We start from the raw sequence: 14,291 nt of genomic DNA, 5'->3' as shown, positions 1-14,291 counted from the left end.
TTAAGACAATTTTTTCAAATATAGAATTACGGAGAACTTTTATTCATTCATTTTTATTAATTTACATAGATATAAATATTGAGTTCATTTTAAATGAATATTTTGCAGAAAATATTGATTAATGGTTAGAACTCTCAATTTTTCGAACATTTTTTTTACTTTGCGAGAAATAAATCAAAATTCAAACGTTACTCGAAATCGCTTTTTATTCGACGCCAGGTGTGCAAAACGAATTGAACCGATTAACCTTTTAATTTTTTCAATTGTAGATTGGCGAGATATTTCAGAGCGAAACGGATTAGCATCATTAGTATCTACCGAATTCTTCTAAGATGACTCGACATTATTTTCGAAGATGAGATCAAAAGTAAGTTTATTATCATCAAGGATTTAGAATTATTGCAATGTAAATCGATTACAGAACTACTTGTGATTAAAATATTATTTTATGTGAATGTAGCCGATTCAGAAAACAAATGTTTGAACAATTAAGATTTATTATCGAAAAATTAGCAGAAATATAAAAAAATTAACTTCAAGAACCGAAAATAACCAAAATTACGCAAATATTTTCACCGTATAAAAGAATTAAACCATTTTTGCGGAAATTAACGAGATTTTCAAAGTTTTTTAGGGATTTCATGAGATATCAAGGAATTTCAAAAGATTTGAAGGAATTACTAAAGTTTAAGATTAGGATTTCAAAAGATTTTAAGAGTTTGAAGAAATTACCTACTACATAGCTTCAGAGTATCAGATTTTTAGAATTTCCACTACGCGGAAAAACGAAAGATAAAGTTAACATCGATTTCAGGTGAAAGATTCACTGCAACAAAAATTAACCTTGCCAGATAAACTTTACATGAATCGGAGATAATTTCCGACTTTTAACGTTGCCTGGATAATTTTGCGTTTTATAAGCGCTCCATTTTTATTCGAGATGTAGCGAGAATTACGACGCCAGCGCTATCTATTGTCGTTTCACTTAATTAAATTTGAGATAAATAGGGATTCCCACCTGTCAGTTGTTTATTGCGCTTTTTGCTAAATGGTAATAGATAAGTTTTAATTTATTTTACAATAATGTAATTTATTTCGCAGGAGATATATCAGTAAGAACACATTTTTTTTGTGTTTTCTGTTGTTGATTCTACATGTTTTACCGAAATTTTCCCATTTCAGCTCGACGCAGTCGACGAGTTCAGAATTATTTTCCTAATCTCGGTGAAACTTTCGCCGAAATATGTTTAATTATTAACCGTTGCAGATCGTACCTGCAACAAATTTTATCTTTTGTTTTTTCTGTGTGTTTTAAATCTGGTGCTCGAATTCACTCGTATTTTGCCTTTTTCCCATTGCTGCTGAGGACGCCGCCGTAGCAGACGACAGCTTTTATTCCATCATAGGATAAACTTTCGCCAAATAGCATGTAAACTTTGACAGTGAGAAATTTTACATACAACAATATATAACCTTAGTTTTTTCTGTGTGGATTTCAAACGTTTTCAAGAGATTTCTTAAGATTTTGAGAATTTTTATGAATTTAAGAATTATTTCTACGGATTTATTCAAGGGGGTTTCAGGGGATTTTAATCAGAAATCAAAGATTTGAAGGGATGTAAAGAGATTTCATAAGATTTCAAATGATTTTGAGAGATTTTCACGGATTCTAAGTGATTTATAGCTGTCTCGATTATTTCACTGGATTTTAAGAGATATCAAAAGAGTCCAAAATACATCCACGAATTTAAAAGGATTTCGAAACATTTAACAGAAGTTCAATAAATTTCCGAATATTACGAATTAGTTTTAAGGAATTACTAGGAATTTAATAGTTTTGAAAAAGATTATGATGGATTTTAGTACATTGTAAGGGATTTCAAGAGATTCGGAAAGATTCCATCAGATTTGAAAGATTTCAATGAATTTTGAAGGGATTTCACGGGATCTCGTAATATTTCGAAACATTGATTTACATGGATTTTAAAGTATCGTAAGTGATTTTTATGGGATTTTAAAGATTTCAAGGATTTTATGATATTTAGTATATCCACGGATATTAAAGGATTTCGCAAGATTTAAAAAGTATTAACGGAATTTTCAAGGATTTCCTAATATTATGCAGAATTTATCAAGATTTAAAGAAATTTTAGTGGCTTTTAAAAGATTTTAATTTTTATATATCGTAAGAGATTTTAAGTGATTATAAATTTGTAACATAAATTTTAAATAAATGATCAATTTTTGAAGATTTCAATCAAATTAAAAGATTTTCACAGTTTCATAAAGGTTTTAAGGGATTTCTAGGGAGCTCAATTATTGTAAAGGGTTTTTAAAAGATTTAGTACGATATCCATGATATTAAATTCTGGAGAAGAATTTTAATTTCGATATAACCTAAATTTTATTCCTTCATTTGGATAAAAAATTATAACCATTCAAAACATAATTTTGGAGTGTAATTTTTTCAGATTTTTAATGCCTCTCAAAAAATAATTGAAAACTGAAAAATTTATAAGCTGAAACATTAATTCATAAATAAAATAATAAAAATCTGAATAGCTTTTAGTGAATGGAGATGAATATTATTTGCAAAGTTGCTTTTCCATCCGGACTCGTTAAAAACTCATTCCTTTTGATCTTTGCGATTCAAAGTCTTTTTTGCTGTTCCCCTCAGACGATCGTGAAAATTTTTGTTGAATTAGATATAGCGAAGCTGAGTTGCAGTTGCAACATTTTTGCTGACTGATGAAGCGATGCAATGAGACGAACTTGGGATGACAGATCGTCTTTTTGAGACTAGATGCGAACTAAGCGTGTGATGATGGATTATCGAGATACGTCCGATTTGTCGAGCCGCATTCGAGAAGCACCTTTTTTCACCTCTTCCATCGCAATACATACATTTTGTCACGACCGTTGCCCAATTGTTCCCTTCACGACATTACTGACCAATTTTATGGGAATCACGAAGTTTCAATTTCAATCGTTTTGGAATGACTGATTTCTTAATGTAAGAATCCGTTTAGCAAGTGAAAAGAAATCATTTTGTATTAAAAATGTATAACATAAGTTATATAATATAAATTATAATAGATGTAAAATGGTAAATTTCGGAAATGAATTAGATCCAAAATGCCAAAGTATCGTACCACCTAGTATTTGTAGTGAATTAAATGATGTCAATGACTCTCTAGATTAATTCGACAACTCTCATGCCCGACACATATCAATATTCTTATCAAATTAACTTATACTTTATAAGCTTTTTATTTTAACAAATCCCATAGAACTGTTCATAATTTGATAAAAATAAATGCTAATACGCCGTTTAAAATAAAAACAAAACGTTTGATTTCAAGCCTTCAAAAGAAAACTATTCGAAAAAGGTTTGCCGAGATAAATAGTTTCTAATGCTTCAAGAGTTTAATATTTAATACTGGAAGGCTCTAAAATTTAGGAATACAATATGCAAAATGGTTAAAATAAAATAATATCAAAATTTCTATATTTTGAATAAAGTGTTCAAAATTCATACAATTTTAATTTGAATACCGAAAACTGGGACTAAGCGGCGCATGTATGTGGAGGAAACGCGAGCACCGTTAATTATTCTGTATTTAAAACGCGATATTGCTTCTTCTACGTTCTTTTGCAGTTGGAGTATCACATTTTTTTCTAGAATCCTTTATATTTTTCACCTAGATTAATCAAATATCGCATTCAAAAGTCCAGAATCAAGGGTTTGCCGCTTTCCATACATGCGCCGCTTATTCTCATTTTAAGGTAGATTATTCAATTCAAAATATTAAAAATTAAAAATAAGCAATTGCAGAACCTTGAAATTAAAGCAATGCAAAATAATATTTATAATTTGTATTTCCTTAAGGATTAAAGAATTAAAAAATAAATTTAAATTGAGACATTCAAATTTTAATTTAAAAAAAATTTGGATTAATATAAACTAAGCAATTTTGTGGTTTGTGTCTTCCATAAATTGAAATAAATACACGTAAAAATGAGAGAATTTAAGATAAGACTTCAGAAATGGAGCTATGTTTACAATTATAAGAGCATAAATTTGAATAATTTCAAATTAAAGCTTTCGAAATTAAACCACCTATAATTTTAGAGTTTAATGCGAAGCAATTTGCAAATTTTGAAATTGTGTATAAAATAATTCCCCAATGCAAGTAATAATCACAGGTCTTCAAGAACAAATAATTGCATAGTAAATTATTAAAAAATAAACAGTTTTTGTCTGATATTGCAAAATTCTGTACGAGATTTTGAATTCGAAGGTTTTATCAAATAATTCTAAACATCAGTGTTCTAGATTAAGCTTTAACAGTTAAAGCCTCTTAAAATTAAATATACTTCAGTTCATGAAATTTAAAACTTTAACATGAATGATTATGCTTTCATCTCTAATTTTTCTAACAGAAGCGATTATATATTCGGCATTTGAGTTTTTATTAAAAGCATCTAAATTATAGAATTTATCTACAGTTTTTTAACAAAAATAATGAAATCAGTAGTAAAGTCTTCCCACAGCCTAAATGACTATTCTCAATAATTTACTATAAATTATAGATAACACATAGATATGTTAAACAAACATATTACATTTAGCTGAATTAAGAATTTCAGAACTCTGATTATGGCGTTAATGAAATAGGACTACTTTTGAAAGAAGTTCGCAATTTTTAATTGATTTAAGAGTTTATCTTAAAATTAAACAAATCATAAGGCCTATTTGAAGCAAAATTGAGTTCAACTGCTACAAATTATTTTCAGTGTAAGCGTGAAGAAAATGTAAACTTAAGGCATTCAAAATTGAAAAAAGTAAACCTCAAAGTATTTTTTAATTTTCTATAAAATTAAAATGTTTCAATTTAAAGAATTTCCAATAATATAAGCATTCAAAAAAGAACACTTTCGAATGCCTAGAAGGGTCGTTGCCAAAAAATGTATAATTTGTTTTTAAATTTCATTTAATTTGAGTTAATCTAATTTAATCATGTAATGACTTTATTTCAGAACTCAGATATAGAATCAAAATTTTTTAATTATAAGCTTGTAAGAATTTGAAGATTGCGTACAACTACAGTGCTTTACCCCTGGAAGTTCATATCGAAAGTGCATATAAGGCAATTGAATATGAAATGTGAAACGTTTATAAATGGTTTTCAAATGCGAGGAACAAAAAAGACAATAAAGAAATCGTTTACTATGCATATCGATATTGATTCATAGTCGGAAAGACATTTTCATGCGATGAAAGAATGTATCTGTAATGTGTCGTCAGCAGTCACAAAACATAACAAACGATCCTTAAAACTAGCAAGTCACCTCCTGCCAAACGATCACCGTGATTCCGTATTACACGGGGACGATTGAGCTCATCTTTTTCGTATTCAGGACCGTATCATTTTTCGCCATCCACAAAACTTATATATTTTTTACAGTTTTATAATAAAGCAGATAATAGCAGTACAATTTCTAATTTTCTTGCAAATGAGCAGGAGAGAAGGGGTGTCTTGTTACCGACGTTTTCCGATATGGATCGTGCATTCTAGAAGCTTCTACCTTTAGCACAGACACGAACCATAGAAAATACTCGAATGTCGGTCATTTTCGGTAACACAAAACTGCTCAAGTGTTTCAGAACTATAGAATTCTAGAAAAACAATTAACGTTGCATTGAAAGAAAGTCTTTTGTTAAAAATATATTAATTTTTTGTGAGATTCTTGTTTGAAGTACTTTTGAAGATTAATTTTTGGGTATTGAGACGGCCCTGTGAATAAGGGTGCATGGGGTGCAAGCCTACCCTAAAGGCCTAAAGGGACATGACTTTATGCCTGTCTCTCTCAAACCCAACAATTAGTCGCTTGCTTATTCTCGTGATTAATGGTTTCTACGAGTGCAGCAGGCGTGCTTTAAGAGTTACCAGTAGCATAATATTTTATCAGGGGCCATTATATTCATCATGGTGATGCGTGTGGTTCTTGTGCAACTTTACCTAAGTATATACATATAGCGCCTGAACAATCTTTGCAATTTTCAAGAACTCTCCAAGATTGGAAATAAACTTAAATTAAGCGAAAAACTTTTTTTATAATATGGACAACGGTGATAATCTTATGCATTAACATGTCAAATAAATTACTGATGTTTCTGTGAGTTCATCTGATAGTTTTATTTAATCATATTCTACCATAAATGAAACTTTAGTAATATATTCTAGAGTTTAAGTTAGCAGATGGTTATAAATTTCTGTTCTAAAGATTTTAAAGTTTTCAAGAGATTCCTTAAGATTTCAAAAGATTTCATAAAGGTTCCATAAACTTCTCGTGGCTTTTATAGAAATTACAAAAGAATTTTTACGACTTCAAAGATTTTGCACCTATTTTAAACATTTCGCAAAGAATTCAACAATTTCAAAAGTTGTCAAAGACTTCACAAAATGTTCATAATTTCAAAATTTTTACAACGATTTCAAACTATTCCAAAAGATTTCAAAAATTTTACAAATATTTAAATTACTTCAGAACTATTTTCAAGTTAGTGATGATTTGACTGATTTCAAAGATCTCACCGATTTCAAATAATTATTTCAAAGACTTCAAAAGAGTTTACAAGTATTGCAAAGATTTCACGAAAATTTCAAAAGATTTCATAAAGATTCCAAAATATTTCACACAGATTTCAAAAATTTGCAAACATTTTAAAACATTTCAAACTTTACAAAAATTGCCAAGACATCATAAAGATTTGAATTATTAAAAATATTTAACAAATATTTCAACGATTTCAAAAGTATGCAAAAGCTTCCCAAAGAGTTAATAAAGGGTTTACAAATATTTCATGACGATTTCAAAGGTTTCAAGAAATTCCAATTTTTAAAAATGTTCCAAAAGTTTTTCTTGAGATTTCAAAAGATTTCCGACTTTAGAAGGATTTCAAGGGTTTTAATATATTTTAGAAAGTTTTCACAGATATCACAAACATCTTAAAACATTTTAAACATTTATAAACATTTAATTTCAAGGGTTTTAAATAGATAATAAGTTTCTGCGATATCAAGTGATTACAAATACTTTAAAAAGAGTTTAAAAATATTGCAAACTTCTCACAAAAAGTTCACAAAGATTTCAAAAGATTCCAAAAGACTTCACTAAGATTTAACAGATTTTACAAAGATTTCAAATATATAAAAGATATCACGAAGATTTCAATAAGTTTAAATGATTCCTAAGACTTCACAAAGAATTAAAAAATATTTCATAAAATTTCAAAATATTCCCAAATATTTTTCAATATTCCAAAGAATTTCATAAATATTTCGAAGATTTCAACAATTGCACAAAGCTTTGAAAGTTTTCAAAAGATTCCATCAAGATTTTAAAAATTTTATCAAGGTTTGTATACCAAATTTCAAGATAAATCAACCCAGCGAATACTGTTAAAGACTGATGCGACGTATATTTAAAGATTTAACTATGGAGCGATAATTATTAAAATTTAAATGCACTAATAAATTTCAAAAATATAATGTAAATTAGACCTAATAAATTAATGTTATTCAAGAACATGAATTGAAAACTTTTCCAATTATTTAAAGCTGTCAGACTGTTTGTAGCTTCACGCAGAAAAATGGATGTTCAAATGTAGATGTTCAAAGGGTAAGATTGTAGCACCTAATACGCATATATTCGTGTTAAACATTTAACTTCTTTTTAAGATGTTAGGCGTAAAAATATTTTTATGTTAAACTGAAGCGCATTCAGATGTTAAAACCGTTCGAGCGCATCGCGCATTGCAATTTCACGACTATATTTCAAAGCTATATATATTCAATATTAAAATTATGGAATATTACAATTTTGAAACATTTCCAAAGAATAAAAATTAGATGACCTTAGATAAAATCGGATAATGACTTTTTTAAGTTTAAAGAAAAGAACAACGATCTTATGTTTTAGATTTATTGACCAAACACATTTGACAAAAGGTTTATAAATTTGAAATAAAATTTGAGTTTAAGTAACTTAAAATAGATAGAATATTTAATTCAGATTACAGATCATTCGTTCTCCGATTATTCATCCCCGTTTCTATTTTGAATGAGAAATATTGAATATAACCTCAACTTGACTGAATACATCATCTGGTCGACATTTTATACCCCTTATCTATTTTTCGTTCGTGTACGAACATTAAAGTTTAATTTAAAATTCACAAATAAGTTATCATCAATTTGACATAACCACACATGTAATATCTCGGATTTGCAGTTGAACATTTTGAATGTTAGAGGGTAACATTTCACATTTTAAGATCTGCAGATGCTAACTTCGAACATCTAGATTGTTGTCCTATAGTTAAACATATAATATGTTAACCCTGAACATCTAGATTTTACTTTTAAACATCCATTTTTCTCCGTGTTGTGTGTTGCGTCAATAGAATGGAGAATAAAAATGAATACGAGACATGAAAATGAAAAGCACGTCAAAATGTCAATGGTCTACAGCGTGTTATGTAAATGTAATGAAAACCGTATACTCTCTCTCTCTCTCTCTCTGGCGATCATCGTGGCCCTGGATAAACAAATGGGTGGCGGGATGTAAAGATAATATTGTGAATGTGTAATGAATGCGCATCAGTAGCTATCGCACATATACCATAGAAAGTTAAATACACGCTTACAAATCAGGGTTGCTCGGCTCAAACATTGACTTTCTTCCAACCCTTACACACTAAAATTGCATGTGCTAAAAACCTTCAAATACAAATTTGTTTAAATCAGTTCTTTGAAGTAATATTAGGCCAAAGATAAAAAAATATTCCAAAAGATTTCAAAATGGCCAAAGCTCTATTTCTATCCCCTTCCAGCATTAGTAATAACTGGAAGTTCGACTTTAGTTTTTAAAACTTAAAATAATATTATATTTACCGTTTTCAAATCAGCTCAATAATCTCAGTATGTCTTAATTGAATCACTCGCTATTCAAGTGAAATATAATTGCAATAGTCCGATATTCATTATCGAATAATCATATCAAAAACTTTTTTAAAATAGATTTTCAATTAAATGTAGGTATCATTATTGTTATTTCAATTAGAAGATCCTCGATTCCGCAGATCCAATTGTGGTGTGGACGATTCGAGTTGAAAAGACTCTCGATGGTAGGACTATTTTTGTTCCTCTCTCGGCTCGCTTTTCAGCACCTGAAAAAAGAATAAACATTGCGAGTGGTCTATTTGTAAGGATTCCAGTTTCCCGGAGCCCGGAGGATAGTTCCATTCATAAATCGCGAGGATCCGACAACTTTATGACAGCTACTTTAAATTCTGTGGTTTATTTCCCATGGGACTATTTGGACAGATTAGCCCCTATAAGTGTACTCTAATCCAGTTAAAATGTTTGCCAACAAGGGAGTTTTTGGAAGCGCTTTCGAATTGTGCGCTTGTTAGTGCTGTCTGTTATACAGATACACCATGTCCGCTGATATTTGAACAGCTTGGTCAAACATTGGAGTGTGCCTTTTAGTGCAGCGTATCGCCTCAGGCAAAAATGCGGTTAGAATGCTATGGGGATTATATTTAACGCATATCAAATAGATTTAAAAACCCGAGATTCCCGACCACACACATTCGATAACCTTTTTTTAAATCTATATTCTTCCTTTTCCATTTCATTAGATGAGAAATTTAATTTAATGTATGTGGGTGATGTTACATTTATTATTATTGCATAAAGTCCAAATTGATATGTTCATTATAATCAGAAAGTCATAGAATGGAACAATAGCAGTTTGTCTGGGAAACAGAAAATTAAGTCATTTAACGTCAGAGATATAAATATATAATGTTATTATCATGAAATCTGTATTTTATTTGACTAATTATTATTTTACCAAATTAAGATGTATTATCACGGCGAGTTAGAGGCTTTATACTATGCACTGAAATTCCAAGTTCCATTTCAATTATTTTTAATTACAAAAATTTATTGCAGCGTTAGTGTTACTAAAACTTCAGTAACTTTTTGAGCTGTTATGTTAAGAAAAACGACTGGAATTTTAGTGAATAGTTATTGAATACTCAGTTAACCACTGACACGATGTATGTAGATATGTCACGATATCGGAATGATCATATTTAACTCACCGTTTAGGTGCTTTTAAATATCCAAACGACCAGAAACACCCCTTTGAAAGGTCACAAAAATAATTTTGTGAAAACCCTACCTTTTTCCAATGTTTCATGGGGGCGGCAAGGCACCCCTATGACCAGTAAAAAATATAATGTTGGTCAAATCCCTACCCATTTCCAATTTGTCGTTAAATATGATCATTCCGATATATCGCGACAGACCGATATTTGAGACATCATAGTAACAAAGTAACAATAATTTTTAAATTTTGCCTATGAACAAGCTTTATTAATCGCTTTATTAACGTTCAATTAAAGATTCTGATAGTTTGTTGCCAAACAGTTTTTTTGTTGTTGCCAAAACGGAGGTTGCAGGTGACGCCCCTATTCTGCAATTTAACCCATTATTATTCACGAGAAATTATTGAATAATTAAATTATTGAACAAATTTCAGGTTATGTTATTTGGATAAAAAAGAAATAAAATTATTTTCACTGTTCTTTCAATAAGTTTTTCTGCTGAAAATTAGAACAATTGGTCGGAAATTTCAGTGATTTTCGCATTTCATATAGTAGTTACTTTTTTCGGCATTTCTATAGTAGAAACTGTGGAAATGTCTTTAATACTCAGTATTGACTGATGTTTCAGTAATTTGATTTTAATTTAGAGTGTAATATTGTAAATGACTGAAATTCATTTCAATTTTAAGACTCACTTTAATAAATTCTGTCTAAATTTAAAATAATGGAATTTCACTATGAGAATCGAAGATTTATTTTTTAAAATTTACACCAGTAAAATATTAGATAAATTTAAATCGCTAGTTCATTATTCCCTGATTTCTCTTTAGAAAACGTTACTGCAGTTTCAGATCATTTTAACAGAAAAAATCATCCGTTCCAAATTTGAATCACTGACATCCACCGAAATAAATAAATACAACTCTGAATATATTGATTACAATCCATAAAAATGTTATTGCTAATTAGTGATATTTTACTCCTAATTATCAGAGAAAATCCTTACTGAGTTTTTACATTTTCCTATTTCTCACTGATTTTAATTTATATAGAATTTGTTCTTTAAAATATTACTTTTTTCTCACATCAGAAAACCGCCAAATATTACCTATGTCAATGAGTCACTGAAATAAATCTGTAAGGATTTTTACTGGAAATCAGTGAAATATCCTTGATTGATCAATCAATTTGATTGATAATTGGCTGAATGTAAGTACACCCGGAATCTCATTTAAGTCCGGTTTCGTGCATGATCCTAAATGGCCTTGACTTAAAAGGAACAAAACATTCTGTCGCTCAGAATGTAAACAGTCAGTGGTCTCTTAGTCCGAAACCGCAGCGGGAATATGTCTCGGAACGACTTAAATGGGAGGGATTTAAATGGGATTCCCAGTGTAATTTAAATTTATTGAGCATTTCTCACTAATTCAGATAGAAAGTTTAGGCTGGTAATCAAATGAGATAATTGGGACATTAAATGAGGAGTAAACGAACAAACGGGATAACAAACGTGATAATATAGCTAATTTATTATTATTTGAAAATATATTTTAGTTTGAAATCCATTGATCAAAATTAAAATGGGCTGTCTTAATCAGACATGGGTGTAAATCAATTAATTTTTTTTTTAAATCTGAACCCTGCGCGAATATATCCTCGTCAGGTGCCGCGCGCGCGCTACTGTTGCTTCTCGCGCTTCGCGCTAAATGATGTGTTTATCTCGTGCTTTGCGCTCGATGATGCATTTATCTCGTGCTTTATTAGGTATTTACCTCGCGCCTTTCATTTCTTCCACATTTATGCACAAACCTTTTAAAATTAAAGCTCAAAACATCGACAACTGCAATTTGTGCACGGACCTATTAAAATTAAAGGTCAAAGGATCGACAACTGAATTTTTGTAATTGTGAATCCTCTTTTGTTAAAGCTCTTTCGGCTATTTAACATATTCTCTTCACGTATCTCATGCTTCACACACCATTTTGTTAAAAAGGTCTTTTCTACACTAGGGTCAACACTTTTATATCAAATATATAATACATTTTTGTATGTACCTCTGCATGTGGTTGCTTATCCAGATATTGCAAAATAAAGTAAATACTGTATTTATCAAGAAGTGAAGGAAAATAAAAGTACAGAACTTGTCAACATCAGAAATATTAATGGGGAAATGCTATATGATACAGACGGGGTACTAGACGCTTTCAGAGGCGGTGTCACTGAGGTTAGGGATATAATTAAGAACTTAAAAAATGGTAAGGCGGCCGGGGTAGACTGTACCACATAGACTGTGGTGAAGCGACTGCAATAATCACAGAGGGATTAGCTTATTAAGTACCGCAAGTAAAATATACTTAAAAATACTTATTCGTAAGGTAATGAATATAACAGAAGAAAAGATTTGGGTAAGTCCAAAGAGGGTTTATGCCAGGAAGGTCATGTAGTGATCAAGTATTTAGCTTAAGGCAAATCACAGAAAAAAGTTTTGAGAGTAGGAAAAAAAGTTTTCTTTGCATTTGTTGACCTATAAGAAGCTTTTGACAAGGTAGATAGTAAGCTCCTACAAGCTATAAAAACAATATATACAAGTAGCAAAGCAAGTGTACGGGTAAATGGGAATGTGAGTGACTGTTTCAATATTATTCAAGGAGTTAAACAAGGATGCGTTATGTCTTCATGGTTATTTAAATTATTCATGGAACAGTGTTTAAAAATGGCTCTTTTCGACGAAGAAGGTGTGGATCTCGAAACAGTAAGGGTACGTGGGTTAGCATTCGCAGATGATAAAATTGTTATGGCAGAGTCAATCGAAGACTTGCAAAGAATATTGAATAAACTGAATGCAAGCATGAAGAGCATAGGCCTCAACATTAACGTAAATAAAACAAAATTTATGGTGCTCGAAGGAAAGAGTGAGAAAGCACTATGCAATATTTATGCAATGATGAGAGAATTGAACAAGTTGATAAGTTCGTATACCTTGGTAGCTTATTTACTAGGGACGGGAAGATAGATAAAGCTGAAATGGCAATACATAACTCTATATATGTACCGACTGTATTGTACAGTAGCGAGACAAAGACTTACTAAGAAAAAGATAAGAGTAAAATTAACGCAATTGACATGAGATTCATGCGCATAATATGCGGGAAAACTCTGATGGACAAAGTGAGTAACGAGATAATTCTCAAAGAAGGCGGTGCAGAAGAGACGCTAGTAGACATATGGGAAAGGAATCGTTTAGGATGGTTTGGGTATGTTGAGAGAATGCCAAGTGAACGACTAACGAAACAAGTGTATGAAGGTAAAGTAAATGGCAGCGTGCCCAGATGCAGACTGCGGAAAAAATGGTTAGAATGTTTGAATGATACTCTAGTTATAAGAGACATAAGAAGCCACAGAAATACGAGCGCCTGCATCAAACAATGCATGGACGTAAAAGAAGCTAGAGAAGTATGCCAGGACAGAAAAGTATGGCGGCAAATAGTTAATGAAAAGAGTGTCAGTAGAGTTAATGATGCCTGAAACAAAAGACCTTGGATAATAATTGATCAGCAACCTGAGTCTGAGCAGTGTTGCGGAAGGAACGTCTTATTTAAATAAATAATACGTGAATTCTGGATCAATCTAATAATTTTATATCCCATCCTCACATTACTCCCTTCCCCACAGAGTGAGTCCCGCCTACCCCGAAAGTGTAGTGTAGATCCTTTTTGAATGAACAACTTTTGTGTATCATTTTTTTCCATACCTTATATCTTTTTCCAAAAAACTAATTTTTACATTCTCATCATTTATGATTGAGAAAGTATTAGAATTGTCGGAAATTTGACATCACACTTTTTCAACGGATCTCCACGTTTCGAGACCCCCTGAATCCGAAAATCAGGTTTTCACGATAGCGTCTGTCTGTCTGTCCGTCCGGCCGTTCGTCCGTCCGTAAACACGATAACTCTCGAAAAAATGAACGAATCAAATTCATCTTTGGCACACTTTTTTAAGGTCCTAAAAGAAAAGACAAGTTCGTGAACCAGAAATTTTTGATAAAAATTCAAAAAGTGAGAGCATTTTGAAAATTTTTGAGACCACTTTTTTCTGAATTTGAAAA

General features: G+C 30.8%; 1 long non-coding RNA gene across 1 annotated transcript in view; it reads left to right on the top strand.

The window, feature by feature from the left end:
- LOC117176935 overlaps window positions 1–14,291 on the top strand; it is a 73,133-nt gene that overhangs the window by 3,682 nt on the left and 55,160 nt on the right. Inside the window, exon 2 of the long non-coding RNA XR_004467638.1 lies at window positions 270–367. This is a non-coding gene — a long non-coding RNA (uncharacterized LOC117176935). The remainder of the gene's footprint in view (window positions 1–269; window positions 368–14,291) is intronic.

This window comes from Belonocnema kinseyi, chromosome 7 (assembly GCF_010883055.1).
Source record: "Belonocnema kinseyi isolate 2016_QV_RU_SX_M_011 chromosome 7, B_treatae_v1, whole genome shotgun sequence".
Lineage (NCBI taxonomy): Eukaryota > Metazoa > Arthropoda > Insecta > Hymenoptera > Cynipidae > Belonocnema > Belonocnema kinseyi.
This window is presented reverse-complemented; position numbering and strand designations above follow the sequence as displayed.